We start from the raw sequence: 16559 nt of genomic DNA on the forward strand, positions 1-16559 counted from the left end.
AGGGGAGTGAACTGCTGAATGACTTGGCTGGAGCCCAGAGAAAACACAGCCGGGAATGGACCCGGCGGCCAAGGAAGTAGCCAGGCAAAGTCCCCTGCCACGTCAGACCCGGACACGAGAGGTGAAGTCTCCGGCATAGAAGCATCGACCGCTCCCTGGGGCTCCTGGGGAAATGCTGCCTTCATGGCCAAGGTCAAAGCGCCTCCGGTAGAGCTGGGAGCCGAAACCACGTTTCCTCGGTCCCCCCCCCCCCACGCCCTAACCAGGGAGCCTCCCCCTCAGCAGGGCTATAAACTCCTGTCCCCGTCTGCCCACGGGCCTCTGTCCCACACCGCCCGGCGCGCCCCCAGCGCCCCGCAGCCCCCTCCCGGGTCACACCCACAGTTACTGTACAGGCTACGCTGCCCCCTGTGTCACTGGGTCTCCACGGCGCAGAGGTAGCGGGCGGTGTCCCCCAGCCGGCAGCCGCGGATGTGCAGGGAGCTCCGCTTCTGCCCCGGATCGTGATCCGCAGTGAAATTCGGTTCTTGTGTCTGGTTCCCCTTGCCGAACAGCATCAGCAGGAAAAGGGGGCGCTCCCCGGGAGCCTGCCGGTACCAGTGTAAACTTTGGATAGCGCTGGAGTAAGTGCAGGTCACGGTGCCATTCTGCCTCTCGGAGACATCCAGCCACTCCGGGCTCTGCTCCACAGAGAGCTGCCCGCTGGCCACTGGGAATAACGGAGACAAGGGGGAAGCAAGTCAGAAGCTGCCATGAGCCACCTGCCCCCGGGAACCGCGGGGTGGGGTGGGAAGAGAGACAGGCTGCGGACCGACCGATCTCTCCATTTCACTCCCTTGTTCCCCACCACACAGTCAATGAAATCCAGCCCCAGCTCCCTGCTAGTAACCAGGGGTTCTGTCTCCCCAGCCCTTACCCCACAGGTGCATTAGCTGGATCACCCACGACAGCCCCCGCGGCCTCCCCATCCCTGCGCTCACTGACACCCCAGGGCGCAGGGACGCTGCTGGGTTGTCCCTGGGGCCGGCACGTGTGTTGGGGTCTCCTGTGCTGGAGGGATCGGACACGTCCTTCTCCCCCCTCCTGTGCCCAGCCAATCAGCGACCAGCCCCTTATCTCCCGTCACAGCCGTGCGTCCCTGTGCGCAACCTTAGTGTGTTGGTTACACTGCTAAACGCTGACCCCTAGTGGCCAAATCCGTACCTCAGGTCGCAGTAGAGCATCCTCTTGGACCCTCCCCCAGCGTGACAGAAAATCCTTTCAGTTGGGTGATTTCCCCTCACAAAGGAATTGAGTGCAGATCCCAGTGGAAATATATCACTTGCTTCACAGTTCTCAAACGATCCTAAGGGAGTTAGGCACCTAGATATCATATTATTTGGGCACCTAATTCTCATAAGATGTTCTGAAAATCACTTCCTCTTTTCCTGGCTCTGCCACTGTCTTCCTCTGCTACCTTGTCTGTACAGTGAGACTGAACCTGGCCGTGGCTTTATCAGCCACCACCGTATAAATTTGAACTAAGAGGTCGATTTCGTAGTGGGCTGGGGGAACCCGACTTCCTTAAGCTCCCTGGGGAAAGCTCGTCTCAGTAGCTTGCCCAAGGTCACGCAGAGTTAAGAAACATTGTATTGAAAGATGCCCAGGCGGATAGAAAGAAAATCCCGTGGGTGAAGGGATAGATACATCTATAGCCCGAGAGCTGGGAATGGGGGATACAGAGCGGGAAACTGACCCCTGGGTTCAGGAGATCTACCCCATCCCTTAACCACCAGACCAACCCTCCTCTCCCCAGAGCTGTAAATCCTTTCCCCCAGCTCTATGAGGCTAGTCCCACACCGCCCGGCGCGCCCCCAGCGCCCCGCAGCCCCCTCCCGGGTCACACCCACAGTTACTGTACAGGCTACGCTGCCCCCTGTGTCACTGGGTCTCCACGGCGCAGAGGTAGCGGGCGGTGTCCCCCAGCCGGCAGCCGCGGATGTGCAGGGAGCCCCGCTTCTGCCCCGGATCGTGATCCGCAGTGAAATTCGGTTCTTGTGTCTGGTTCCCCTTGCCGAACAGCATCAGCAGGAAAAGGGGCCGCTCCCCGGGAGCCTGCCGGCACCAGTGTAAACTGTTGATGGTTTCCGAGTAAGTGCAGGTCACGGTGCCATTCTGCCCCTCAGAGACATCCAGCCATTCCGGGCTCTGCTCCACAGAGAGCTGCTCGCTGGCCACTGGGAATAACGGAGACAAGGGGGAACCAAGTCAGACGCTGCCCCGAGCCACCTGCCCCCGGCAATCGCAGGACAGGGTGGGAAGAAAGACAGGATGCACTGAATGCATCCGATGAAGTGAGCTGTAGCTCAGGAAAGCTTATGCTCAAATAAATTTGTTAGTCTCTAAGGTGCCACAAGGACTCCTTTTCTTTTTAGGCTGTGGGTGGATAGACTGACCGATCTCTCCATTTCACTCCCTTCTTCCCCACCACACAGTCAATAAAATACAGCCCCAGCTCCCTGCTAGTAACCAGGGGTTCTGTCTCCCCAGCCCTTACCCCACAGGTGCATTAGCTGGATCACCCACGACAGCCCCCGCGGCCTCCCCATCCCTGCGCTCACTGACACCCCAGGGCGCGGGGACGCTGCTGAGTTCTCCTTGGGGCTGGCAGGTGTGTTGGGGTCTCCTCTGCTGTAGGGATCGGACACGTCCTTCTCCCCCCTCGTGTGCCCAGCCAATCAGCGACCAGCCCCTTCTCTCCCATCACAGCCGTGCGTCCCTGCGGAGAACTCCTTCGCTCAGGGCCCTTCACCTTGTGAGGGCTGCCCCCTTGTGGCCAAGTGCATAAGCGGGTGCAGAAATATTTAGTTCTTTTCAAAGGGGAGTCAGGTGCCCAACTCCCATTGACCTCTACCAGAACTGGGTGTTCAAATCCCCTAGGCAGCCATCCTGATTTTACAGAAGTGATTCTTTTTTTACTTCTATTAAAAGTCTTCTTGTAAGGACACTGAATGCTTTTTCATTGTTCTAAGATCCAAGAGTTTGGGTCTGTGGTCACCTATGCAAATTGGTAAGGATTTTTACCAAACCTTCCCCAGGAAGTGGGGTGCAAGGGTTGGGAGAATTTGGGGGGAAAGACGTTTCCAAACTACGTTTTTTCAGGAACCCAGATAAAGTTTGGTGGTGGCAGTGGAAGTCCAAGGGCAAAGGGTAAAATAGTTTGTACCTTGGGGAAGTTTTAACCTAAGCTGGGAAAAGTAAGCTTAGGAGGTTTTCATGCAGGTCCCCACATCTGTACCCTAGAGTTCAGAGTGGGGAAGGAACCTTGACAGGCTGCTACTCTTAAAAATGATTAAGGGACTGGAACACATGAGTTATGAGGAGAGGCTGAGGGAACTGGGGATGTTTAGTCTGCAGAAGAGAAGAATGAGGGGAGATTTGATAGCTGCTTTCAACTACCTGAAAGGGGGTTCCAAAGAGGATGGTTCTAGACTATTCTCAGTGGTGGAAGAGGACAGAACAAGGAGTAATGGTCTCAAGTTGCAGTGGGGGAGGTTTAGGTTGGATATTAGGAAAAACTTTTTCACTAGGAGTGTGGGGAAGCACTGGAATGGGTTACCTAGGGAGGTGGTGGAATCTCCTTCCTTAGAGGTTTTTAAGGCCTGGCTTGACAGAGCTCTGGCTGGGATGATTTAGTTGGGGATTGGTCCTGCTTTGAGCAGGGGGTTGGACTAGATAACTTCCTGAGGTCCCTTCCAATTCTGATATTCAATGATTTTATGACAGCGGGCTCTGTGCCATATTAACCTGGCAACTTACACCTAGTGGGAAAGGGAATTTAGATTTATAAACAGAATAATCAATTAATCAGGTCCCTCCATCATCCCTAAATCCCAGAACAGAAGAATGCAACATTTTCACATTGTTCTGGCAGTCATCACCTCCCCTGGGTTAAGATTCACAAAAGTGACTCGTGATTCTTGGGTGCCCAGCATAAGACACAGTAAAGAGTCTAATTACCAGAGGCAGTGTCCCCAGCCAGCCAGAAAAGAGCTACAGGAATGATTTGAGGTGACTTTAAGACTCTGATCCCAAGAATGACGTGGGCATGGAATTCAGTGTGATCTGTAGCCTAGGCTAATTAGCCTGTAAGGTCTTTGGGACAGGGAATCTCTTGTCCCGTGTTTGGGCAGCGCCTTGCTCAATGGGCTCCTTGTTCATGACTCGGGCTCCCTGGCACTAGGGTAATACAAAAACAACAAGGAGTCCTTGTAGCACTTTAGACACTTGCAAATTTATTTGGGCATAAGCTTTCATGGGCTAAAACCCACTTCATCAGATGCGTGGAGTGCACCCTACAGTAGGGAGTTATAAATACACAGCATATGAAAAGATGAGAGTTGCCTTACCAAGTGGGGGGTCAGTGCTAATGAGCCGATTCAATTTAAGTTGGAATTAGGCAATTCTCAACAGTTGACAAGAAGGTGTGGAAATCACTTTTATAGTGTTAATGAGGCCAGTGTAAACAAGGTGGCTCATTTCAAACAGTTGACAAGAAGGTGTGAGTATTTATCAAGGTGAAATTGGCTTTTGTAAAAACAACAGGGAGTACTTGTGGCACCTTAGAGACTAAAAAATTGATTTAGTTTCTGTAGTGATCCATCCATTCCCAGTCTCTATTCAAGCCTAATTTGATGGTGTCCAGTTTGCAAATTAATTCCAGTTCTGCAGTTTCTCATTGGAGTCTGTTTTTGAAGGTTTTTTTTTTCTTTTTTTGTTGAAGAACTGCCACTTTTAAATCTCAAGTATCAGAGGGGTAGCCATGTTAGTCTGGATCTGTAAAAGCAGCAAAGAGTCCAGTGGCACCTGGGTGGCATTTAAAGAAGTGGATATTCACCCACAAAAGCTCATGCTCCAATACGTCTGTTAGGCTATAAGGTGCCACAGGACGCTTTGCCACTTTTAAATCTGTTATTGAGTGACCAGGGAGATTGAAGTGTTCTCCAACTGGTTTTTGAATGTTGAGCTCAGGAACATCAGTTATAGGGCAATGCTCTAGTTTGTGATTACAAGAATGATTTAAGCCATTCTTGTAATAATTCTTAAAAGGTAACTTTGTCCCAGTCTCTCTGCATCTATCTGGGAAGGAGATTTATGAGTAGATGGCTCTTTAATCTGCCGGACAAAGACATGTAAGACCCAATGGCAGGAGCTGAAACTAGAGAAATTCAGGCTAGAGATAAGGTGCCAGCTCTGTAATGGTGATTAGCCATCGGAGCAACTTTCTTAAGGAAGTGGGTAGATTCTCCAGCTAGGAGTCTTTAAATCAAGACTGGATGTCTTTCTCCAGATCCACACAGAGCATGGGTCCAATGCGGGAATCACTGGTGACATTGTCTGGGGTGCAGGGAGTCAGACTAAATGATCACAGTATTCCCTTCTGCCTTAAAATCTATGAAACAGAGGCACCCAGAATCACTCATCACTTCTGAGAATCTTGGCTCCTGTTATAATCAAAGGGTTTAAAAAGCGGCAGGACTTACAGTAAAGATGAACGACCAGGATCACTAGTAAGGCCCCAGGACACCTCTTCTTTGTGCTCCCTCTCATTTCTGTGACCCATGTCCTAGAAGGGTTCCTGGCCCCTCATGTATTTATCACCTGCAGGCTTCTCCGTCCTCTCCTGGAGCTTTTTAAATCTACTTGCATTTCTCCTGCTTGAGAGGCAAGACACGTCCCCTCTTGCCCTACCAACAGCAAGGCCCGTCCCTCCCAGACAAAACACAAACTCACTGCAGAGACCTATGCAATTAACTTCCTCTCCAATGCACTTCTTTCAAGACGCAACACTGCCCCCAGCAGTTAAAGTCTTTGTACAGGAGGATGGCCACTTTGTTTCACTGGGTCTCCACAGCACAGAAATAGCCAGCTGAGTCGGCAAGCTGAGAACCGTCGATGTGACATGGCTCTGTCTCTCCCTTTCCAAGACCTCAGCTATGAAATCTGGTCCCTGGGTAACGTTCCCATCCTCATACAGGCTCAGCAGCAAGGCAGGACTTTCCCCAGGCAACTGTCTGTACCACCATAAGCAGGACGCTGCGCCTGAGTAGCTGCAGGTCAGAGTGGAGATCTCCCCTTCAGATCTGGTCAGAGATGGAGGATTCTGATCCACTTTAATTTGGCAGCTCACCCCTGTAGACAAAGGCAAATGGAGAAGCAACAGATGAGCTTGTTCGGTTCTCATCACCCCCTCATCTTCTCCAGCAGTTGCTCCTTATCGCTGTTCTTCATCAGCCAAAATAAATCAGAATCTCTTAATATTCTGGACAATGGTGTAAATCTGTGTGGCTCCATCAAAGTCAGCAAACCTCCCCTGATAAGCACCAGCTGAGTGCCTGCTCCGTTCTTGTGATATTCAGCCCAGCATCTCCTGGAGAATGCAGAGGCCTCTTGGGTCATCAGGGACTAGAACTGCTCTGAGGAACTGAGGCACCAAGAGACAGGGGAGGGGGTTTCCAAAGGAGCCAGGCACTCAATGCATATTGCAGTTTCAAAGGGATTCAGACACCTGACGCTGTTGGCCTCCTTCCAAAATCCAAGCCTAAGTCACTTGCCTAAGACCACAGAGTCTGTGGCAGAGCCGGGAAATGAGTTCACGTCTCCTGAGTCCCAGTCTAATGGCTAAAGCACCAGACCTTCCTCATCCCCACATTATAATTATCTCAGTATTGGAGTAACTCAGTGCAACTCCATGGCCTGTTCATTGCCCAGGAGAACAGGCTAGGTCCTTACTGGCATTAAACTCTATGAATTATTATTATAGCACCTGGAGACCCAGCTGAGATCAGAGCCCCTTGTGCCAGGCGCTGTAGAGACACAGAATACAAGACAATTCCTGTCCCCCAGAGCTCAATAGACAAAATCTCCACAAACATACAATGGAACTGAACTGAGCTGGGGGGTGAGGCATTGTGACGGATGCTGCAGAGACCCCCAGGAACTGAGATCTGGGCCCTGTTTCGCCAGGCACTGCACAGACACAGTGTGGAAAAGCCCGCGCCATGATGAGCTCACAGTCTAGACAGACAAACTCCCCCTAGAACTGAATGGACAGTATCACTGACAAGGATGCCAGCTGCCTTTCCATTGCTGCTCCGGGTTACCCCTCAGCGCACTGAGGCCAGGGGATGGAGCTTTTTCCCTGCCTCCAGGACAGTGATGCAAAATCTGTCTGCAGCCTTCTTTGCTGGAGGAATCACACACTTTATTCTCACACTGTGAGCCCAGACAATCAGGGACAAGCCCTTCGTCTCACTAAAATAGAACCATGCCCTGGCATAACCCTTTGCCTCTGTTTCAGAGTAGCAGCCATGTCAGTCTGTCGCTGCAAAAAGAAAAGGAGGACTTGTGGCGCCTTAGAAACTAACAAATTTATTTGAGCATAAGCTGTAGCTCACGAAAGCTTATACTCAAATAAATTCGTTAGCCTTTAAGGTGCCACAAGTCCTCCTTCCCTTTGCCTCTGGTGTCTTAGGGGAAAAGCTGCTCTTTGCCTGGCAAAGAGACAAGAGACGGGTGCAACTTGATTAACCTCAGGTTTCAGAGTAACAGCCGTGTTAGCCCGTAGTCGCAAAAAGAAAAGGAGTGCTTGTGGCACCTTAGAGACTAACCAATTTATTTGAGCATGAGCTTTCATGAGCTACAGCTCACTTCATCGGATGCATACTGTGGAAAGTATAGAAGATCTTTTTATACGCACAAAGCATGAAAAAATGGGTGTTTACCACTACAAAAAGTTTTCTCTCCCCCCCCCCCACCCCACTCTCCTGCTGGTAATAGCTTATCTAAAGTGATCACTCTCCTTACAATGTGTATGATAATCAAGTTGGACCATTTCCAGCACCACTTTAGATAAGCTATTACCAGCAGGAGAGTGGGGTGGGAGGAGGTATTTTTTCATGCTTTGTGTGTATAAAAAGATCTTCTACACTTTCCACAGTATGCGTCCGATGAAGTGAGCTGTAGCTCAGGAAAGCTTATGCTCAAATAAATTGGTTAGTCTCTAAGGTGCCACAAGTACTCCTGTTCTTTTTGATTAATCTCAATCTCCTTCCTCTTCGTTACAAATGCTTCCCCCTCCTGGCAAGAGACACACATATTGAAGTGAATCCCCCTGTCGTTGTCACTGTTAGTATGTGCTTATATACGAATGCACAAAGCCTTGGAAACAAGCAGGGAGAACTGGAGGTCCTGGTGATGTCCAGGAATTATGACGTGATTGGAATAACAGAGACTTGGTGGGATAACTCACATGACTGGAGCACTGTCATGGATGGTTATAAACTGTTCAGGAAGGACAGGCAGGGCAGAGGAGGTGGGGGAGTAGCACTGTATGTAAGGGAGCAGTATGACTGCTCAGAGCTCCGGTACGACACTGCAGAAAAACATGAGAGACTCTGGATTAAGTTTAGAAGTGTGAGCAACAGGAGTGATGTAGTGGTGGGAGTCTGCTATAGACCACCGGACCTATGAGGTGGATGAGGCTTTCTTCCAGCATCTTGCGGAAGCTACTAGATCGCATGCCCTGGTTCTCATGGGTGACTTTAATTTTCCTGTTATCTGCTGGGAGAGCAATACAGCAGTGCATAGACAATCCAGGAAGTTTTTGGAAAGCATAGGGGACAATTTCCTGGTGCAAGTGCTAGAGGAGCCAACTAGGGGGGGAGCTTTTCTTGACCTGCTGCTCACAAACCGGGAAGAATTAGTAGGGGAAACAAAAGTGGATGGGAATCTGGGAGGCAGTGACCATGAGTTGGTTGAGTTCAAGATTCTGACACAGGGAAGAAAGGTAAGCAGCAGGATACGGACCCTGGACTTCAGGAAAGCAGACTTTGACTCCCTCAGGGAACGGATGGGTAGGATCCCCTGGGCGACTAACATGAAGGGGAAAGGAGTCCAGGAGAGCTGGCTGTATTTCAAGGAATCCCTGTTGAGGTTACAGGGACAAACCATCCCGATGTGTCAAAAGAATAGTAAGTATGGCAGGCGACCAACTTGGCTTAATGGTGAAATCCTAGCAGATCTTAAGCATAAAAAAGAAGCTTACAAGAAGTGGAAGGTTGGACATATGACCAGGGAAGAGTATAAAAATATTGCTTGGGCATGTAGGAATGAAATTAGGAGGGCCAAATCGCACCTGGAGCTGCAGCTAGCGAGAGATGTTAAGAGTAACAAGAAGGGTTTCTTCAGGTATGTTGGCAACAAGAAGAAAGCCAAGGAAAGTGTGGGCCCCTTAATGAATGAGGGAGGCAACCTAGTGATGGAGGATGTGGAAAAAGCTAATGTACTCAATGCTTTTTTTGCCTCTGTCTTCACGAACAAGGTCAGCTCCCAGACTGCTGTGCTGGGCATCACAACATGGGGAATAGATGGCCAGCCCTCTGTGGAGAAAGAGGTGGTTAGGGACTATTTAGAAAAACTGGACGTGCACAAGTCCATGGGGCCGGATGAGTTGCATCCGAGAGTCCTAAAGGAACTGGCGGCTGTGATTGCAGAACCATTGGCCATTATCTTTGAAAACTCATGGAGAACGGGGGAAGTCCCGGATGACTGGAAAAAGGATAATGTAGTGCCAATCTTTAAAAAAGTGAAGAAGGAGGATCCTAGGAACTACAGGCCAGTAAGCCTCACTTCAGTCCCCAGAAAAATCATGGAGCAGGTCCTCAAAGAATCAATTCTGAAGCACTTACATGAGAGGAAAGTGATCAGGAACAGTCAGCATGGATTCACCAAGGGAAGATCATGCCTGACTAATCTAATTGCCTTCTATGATGAGATTACTGGTTCTGTGGATGAAGGGAAAGCAGTGGATGTATTGTATCTTGACTTTAGCAAAGCTTTTGACACCGTCTCCCACAGTATTTTTGCCAGCAAGTTAAAGAAGTATGGGCTGGATGAATGCACTATAAGGTGGGTAGAAAGTTGACCAGATTGTCGGGCTCAACAGGTAGTGATCAATGGCTCCATGTCTAGTTGGCAGCCGGTGTCAAGTGGAGTGCCCCAGGGGTCGGTCCTGGGGCCGGTTTTGTTCAATATCTTCATAAATGATCTGGAGGATGGTGTGGATTGCACTCTCAGCAAATTTGCGGATGACACTAAACTGGGAGGAGTGGTAGATACGCTGGAGGGGAGGGATAGGATACAGGGGGACCTAGACAAATTGGAGGATTGGGCCAAAACAAATCTGATGAGGTTCAATAAGGATAAGTGCAGGGTCCTGCACTTAGGATGGAAGAATCCAATGCACCGCTACAGACTAGCGAATGGCTAGGCAGCAGTTCTGCGGAAAAGGGGTGACAGTGGACGAGAAGCTGGATATGAGCCAGCAGTGTGCCCTTGTTGCCAAGAAGGCCAATGGCATTTTGGGATGTATAAGTAGGGGCATAGCGAGCAGATCGAGGGACGTGATCGTTCTCCTCTATTCGACATTGGTGAGGCCTCATCTGGAGTACTGTGTCCAGTTTTGGGCCCCACACTACAAGAAGGATGTGGATAAATTGGAAAGAGTCCAGCGAAGAGCAACAAAAATGATTAGGGGTCTGGAACACATGACTTATGAGGAGAGGCTGAGGGAACTGGGATTGTTTAGTCTGCAGAAGAGAAGGATGAGGGGGGATTTGATAGCTGCTTTCAACTACCTGAGAGGTAGTTCCAGAGAGGATGGTTCTAGACTATTCTCAGTGGTGGAAGAGGACAGGACAAGGAGTAATGGTCTCAAGTTGCAGTGGAGGAGGTTTAGGTTGGATATTAGGAAAAACCTTTTCACTAGGAGGGTGGTGAAACACTGGAATGCGTTGCCTAGGGAGGTGGTGGAATCTCCTTCCTTAGAAGTTTTTAAGGTCAGGCTTGACAAAGCCCTGGCTGGGATGATTTAATTGGGTCTGGGTCCTGCTTTTGAGCAGGGGGTTGGACTAGATGACCTCCTGAGGTCCCTTCCAACCCTGATATTCTATGATTCTATGATTCTATGTTTTGTGTCTGTGTTAAATAGTTCCCTTTCCCCTGGGTTTAACTCTCTGACATGCCTCCCCCTGGGCGAAGGGGGGATCCCCAGAGCTGGGCTTCATGGGAATGGGCAGAGCCAGTTCTGCACAAACACTTTTAATTTCCTTCCTCCCTCCAAACCTCCAGGCTCCTTAGGTCAGTGGTTCTCAACCAGGGTACATGTACCCCGGGGGGTAAACAGAGATCTTCCAGGGTGTGCATCAACTCATCTAGAGATTTGCCTAGTTTTACAACAGGCTACAGAAAAAGCGCTGGCGAAGTCAGTACAAACTAACACTTCATACAGACAATGACTCGTTTACACTGCTCTATATACTATGCACTGAAATGTAAGTAGAGTCGTTATATTTCAGTTGATTTATTTTATAATTATTTGGTACACAGGAGAAAGTCAACAATTGTTCAATAACAGTGTGGCCGGGGCATGTCTGTATTTTTAGGTCTGATTTTGTAAACAAGTAATTTTTAAGTGAGGTGAAACTTGGGGGTACACAAGACAAACCAGACCCTTGGAAAGGGCACAGTAGTCTGGAAAGGTTGAGAGCCGCTCCCTTGGGGGTCTTTCCCTAGGAGGTATTCCCCAAGTGCATTCCCTCCTCAGCCTCTCTGTCTCAGCTCCCGACCCATGCGACGGGGATCCTTGCACAGCCCTGCCTCACCAGGGGGGTGGGGGGCTGACCGTGTTGAGGAAGGTGATGCACGCTCAGAGATGCACTGTGTAAGAAGTAGGTGGTGGTGTTGTACCGCCAGCCAGCCTGACAGCTACCCTCCAGCTGGGGAGTTTTTGCACAGGCTGCCAGTGCTCCTGTGTCACTGTGTCTCCACGGCGCAGAAGTAGGTGGCTGCATCTCCCAGCTGTGATTCTCTGATGTGCAGGGAGCTCAGCTGCTTCCCCTTGTCGAGCTCCGCCGTGAGGTTGGGCTCCTTGGTTTGTTTCCCATCGGACACCAGAATCAGCAGGGAGACAGGCTGGCCTCCGGGAAGCTGCCTGAACCACCGCAAATTCCAGAAATTGCTCGTCGTGTAGTGGCAAGAGATGCTGCCGTTCTGCCCTTCCCGAGTGACCGCAGACAGGTTCTGGTGCACCTCGGCCTGGCAGCTCCCCCCTGCGGGCAGAAGGCAAAAGACACACCCCATAGATGACAGGGCACCTCTGCCCAGTTCACACACTGGCCGGATACAAAGCCCGGTGGAGTTTCTCTTCATTTCCAGGGGCGTTGAATCTGGCCCACGACTGCTCTTTTCCTAGATTGCTGTATTCCTAGATTGCTCTCATCTAGGGTTAGGGTTAGGGGGTTAGCCGTAGATTATTGCTGGCTGCGAGATTCACAAAGGCACAATAATAAGAGACAGCCCTTGCCCCAAAGAGTTTACAGATTAAATAGCCAAGCAAAGGGTGGGAGGGGAAACTGAGGCACACAAAAGGGAAGGAACTCCAGCAGGCCAGAGCTGGGAACTGAACCCAGGAGTCCTGTATCCCCATCCACTCCAGTACAGAGAATGGTGCGTGGCTAGCAAAGCAAAGGGAGAGTCAGAGAATTAGTTCTTGTCTCTTAAATCCACCATCACGTTCAGCATCATCTGTAGCGTTTCCTGCCCCCAGACTTACAGGGAATGTTCACCAGCAGTAGCAGCAGCCGTGGGAACAGCAGCCAGGGTCTCTCCATTGTCCCTCAGCAAAGGAGCTTTATAGCCGGGTGTTCCCCGTTCAGTACAGAAGGTTCCGCCCCCTCACAGGTAGATTTACTTCTCCCCCTGGGGCAAATTTACCAGCTCCTCCTCCTGAAGTAGGAGCCTCTTTGGTGCCTTCAGCAATTACGGGGTAGCCTAAGACAGCCAGGAAATGAGTCCCAGGAAGTCACTTTGTAGAACTGCTCTGAGCAAGTGGGTGATGTGAGTGGGCGGAGTTGTGACTGGATGTTGTGTGACTTGTGGCTGGAATAGCTATCTAGATTTCCTGCTGCAAATCGGTCTAGGCATCCATTTAGCCACCCTGCCCGCTGCTTTGTCCAGCCCTCCCTCTTGCTGCAATATCTGTCTATGCTGACATTCATCTCCCTGGTATGTGAGGGCTGAGAGTAAAATCATTCCCCACACAGGCCCGAGGGCTCTACAAGTCTTTGCATGCACATACCCACCTCCCTGACAGGCTGCCGTGGATTTTTTCCTCAAAGCACACTCGTACAAAGCACACTAGTAGACAGCTGAGGGCTCAGGCTGGCTGCTGGGGAAGCTGAGCGAGCTGCACCGGTTGGTGGTTTCCAAGGACCTGGTGAAGGAATCTCCCTGTTCCCAGCCACCTGTGATCCTTAATATCACGAACGGCAGGGAACCGCCCGGGACCTGCTGGCAGCAAGGGATGCTCCGCTTTCCCCGCCGGTAACTGCAGCTGAGCTGTGCGGACTGTCCCTCGCTGGAGACAGCGGATTTGTCCTGAGTGACGGCGTATGGGCCGCGGGCCCCTGTGGGGAAAACGGGGTGAGGGAGGCCAAAGGAGCTCAGGCCCAGGGAGGGGCGGGTGTTTGGCTGGAAGTCCCCTTACAGTGGAGGGCTAGAGATGAGCCACCAGGAGACAGACGGAGTTTTACAAACTGCAGGTGTCTCTGTTGTGCTCAGTAGAGCTGACCACAAAGAGACGGGATTGGCTTAAACGCAGTAATAAAATACCAAGTGACGCCAAGCTCTTAAATCCTGTATGAGTGTGAGAGGGAAGGTGTGTTAGTGTGTGTGAGAGAGAGAGAATAACAAAGCACAGAGAACGAAAGGGCGTAATACCTCGCAGCTGTGCAATGAGCAGAAGGAAGTTCATGGGTGCTGTGATGTCTGTCAGACCTTGCAATGAAGGGCAGGACTGGGTCCCTTTGCCTAGAGATCTGAGTCTGACACAGGACATTCTCTGGGTGTGGGCTGCATTCTGGGGGCAGGTTTATCTAGGAGTGTGCCGTGTTGTTGTAGCTGTGTGGGTCCCACTCTATTGGAGAGACAAGGTGGTGAGGTCATATCTTTTATTGGACCAACTTCTGTTGGTGGGAGAGACCGGCTTCCCAGCGGAGGAAGAGCTCTGTGTAGCTGGAAAACTTGTCTCCGCAATAGAAGTTGGTCCAATCGAGGATATTATCATCTAGGATCGTGCATGGATCTCTTTGCCTCTGAGAAGAAATGTGTGTGTGTGTGTGTGTGTGTGTGTGTGTGTGACGGAGGTAGGCATAGATATCTGTATTTCTGAGTGTGTGTGAAGGGGGGATAGATGTCAGAGAGTGTGCCTGTGTGTGTGATTTCAGTGTGTAGGTTTCCGGCTGTGTGTTAGAATCTGTCTATTTGTGTGTGTGAGTCTAGGTGAGGGAGTGTGTTTGTGTGGTTGTATGTGAGAATCCTTATGTGAGTGTGTATGTCTGTGGAAGAGTGTGTGTGTGTGTGAGAGAGAGAGAGAGAGAGAGAGAGACTGCTTGTGTGAGTGTGCCCTGTGTGTGACTCTGTGTGAGAATGTCTGTGTGCATGTTTCCGGTCTGAAACTGTCTGACCTGAAGAACAGGGAAAATCACATGGGAATTACTGAGTTACCAGATTGTCTCCCCAGAGAATGCTTCCCCATCTGCTAGTGTTGTGGGGCAAGGAAGCTATTTGTGATATAAAACCACCCGATCCAGGCAACTGGGGAAGGCGAAAAGGTGAAAATGTGACTGTCTATAATTTTCCAGGTGTTTCTTCAAGGTTCTTCCTTAAATTACTGACTTCTCTCCCCTTTGTTCTATTCACATAGCTTCTGTTCCGGTCCATTCCAATGTATTCTGTTCTGTTCCATTCTGTTCTTATTGCCTTTCACCTACTCTGATCTACTTTCCTTTCCTCTCTTCTGTGCTCATATCCTCTGTTCTATTCTAACTTCCTCTTGTCTCCTCTCTTCGGTCCTTGTGGCCTGCCCCACCCAGGGTTTTGTGACGGGCTGCCTGTGTTCATCTCGCACGGTGCTCCAGCGCGCACAGATACACCGCGGCGTCTTCCAGGCAGCTGCTGTTCAGGTACAAGAAGCTGCTTTTGGTTTCGGTGTCCAGGCTCATGGTGAAATTCTCTCGGGTGTCTCTGCCGCTAGAGGACAGGGAGGCCACGAACCGCGGCTGGCGCCCCTGGGGCTGGCGGTACCAATGCACGCTGTACTCGGTGCCCGTGTAGGAGCAGTTGAGCTGGATGGGTTCTCCTTCATGGGCAGGGGCCTGGGACCGGTCTTGGGTCACCGTGTATTGGGCCAAAGTACCTGGGGAGAGGAGGTTGGTTTTAGTCCAGGTTTTCTTGCTCAGCAATGACAGAAAAATACATGCACCTCTGTCTAGACAAGGGAGAAAACAAGCAAACGAAAATCCACCCTTCTGCCTGTCCATCTGCCTATCCTTCCACTGTCCGTCTGTCCATCCATCCACCTTCCCTCTGTGCTGTCTGCCTATCCATCCATCTACCCTTCCCTCTTGCTGTCTGTCCGTCCGTCCACCCTTCCCTCCCACTGCGCTGCCTGTCCATCTGCCCATCTTTCCCTCTGCACTGTCCTTCTGTCCTTCCATCCACCTTCCCTCTGTGCTGTCTCTCCCGACTCCATCTGTCTCTCTCTCACTCTGCACCATCTGTGCATCCTCCCCTCTGCACTGTCCGTCTGTCTACCCACGGGCTCCCATCCCCATGGTATCGGAGTGCCTTTCTTTCAGAAAAGCCTGGAAATCCCAACCCGTGGCGCCGTGCTCAGAGCAGAGCCTTGAATACCTGGAGCCAGCACCAGCAGCAAAGCGGGCAGGCTCATTGTCAGGGACCCAGCTGCAGAGTGAAGTGGCTGGACAAGGTGAAGCTCTGACACCGCTCAGCCTCCAGGGGTGGCCTTCAGGCTGGAAGGAAATCGGTACATTTACCCTGCTCAAGTGGGTGGGGGAGGGAAAGGGTTTTGCTTCTGAGTGCCCTGGGCCTGATCCTCCACTGGTGCAGATTAACTGGGTTCCATCAGAGTCACTGGGCCGGTTCCCCAGCTGGAGCAAACTGGCCATAGCTCCGCTGTGTAAATGGCTGATGTAAATCACTGGAGCTGCATTTAAATCGGGGGCAGCTGGTCCCGTTTCTGACAGTTAAGGCTCTGTCCCTATAATTCATGGATTTCCCTCTCTGTTGTGCTCTCCTGGGTTAAGCAATATTTATGTAGCGCGCACACACCACCATCAAGGAAGCAAAAAAAATGGTTAAAAGCCACTGGCCGAAGAGGGTAACAAGGCGAAGGGCCAGCCTGTCTCCCTATCAGGCACCGAAAATTGTATCGGGAATTAAAAAAAAAAAAAAGATGAGGGGAGGGGAAGCGAGTGAAAACAGGATGTCAATGAAAAGCGGAAGGATGCCGCTGAAGGTGGGTGGAGCGGAATAGCCACTAGGGGGCAGCAGAGGGTACGGCACATGGGGCACTGGCCTGGTTCTACCCTCAGGTGTATCCCGGGAATGGCTGGGCCGATCCGTTTGGCCTGGTGTCCCATCTCCAAAACAGGCTGGTG

At 50.9% G+C, this 16559-nt stretch overlaps 1 pseudogene and 2 gene segments (V, D, J or C); all 3 read right to left on the bottom strand.

Annotated features, from left to right (window-relative positions):
- Positions 1–413: 413 nt before the first annotated feature.
- On the bottom strand, positions 414–968 carry LOC311529957 (T cell receptor alpha variable 27-like). The segment is given in 2 exons: positions 917–968; positions 414–709 (listed from the first exon to the last, which is right to left on the bottom strand).
- A 952-nt stretch (positions 969–1920) lies between these two features.
- On the bottom strand, positions 1921–2588 carry LOC311529958 (T cell receptor alpha variable 27 pseudogene; annotated as a pseudogene). The gene is made up of 2 exons: positions 2537–2588; positions 1921–2216 (listed from the first exon to the last, which is right to left on the bottom strand). The product of its transcript is annotated as a T cell receptor alpha variable 27 pseudogene (transcript).
- A 9265-nt stretch (positions 2589–11853) lies between these two features.
- LOC311529960 (T cell receptor alpha variable 21-like) lies at positions 11854–12710 on the bottom strand. The segment is given in 2 exons: positions 12653–12710; positions 11854–12149 (listed from the first exon to the last, which is right to left on the bottom strand).
- Between the last annotated feature and the right edge of the window lie 3849 nt (positions 12711–16559).

This window comes from Lepidochelys olivacea (genome assembly GCF_965140295.1).
Source record: "Lepidochelys olivacea isolate rLepOli2 genome assembly, chromosome: 13".
NCBI classification, from domain to species: Eukaryota; Metazoa; Chordata; order Testudines; family Cheloniidae; genus Lepidochelys; species Lepidochelys olivacea.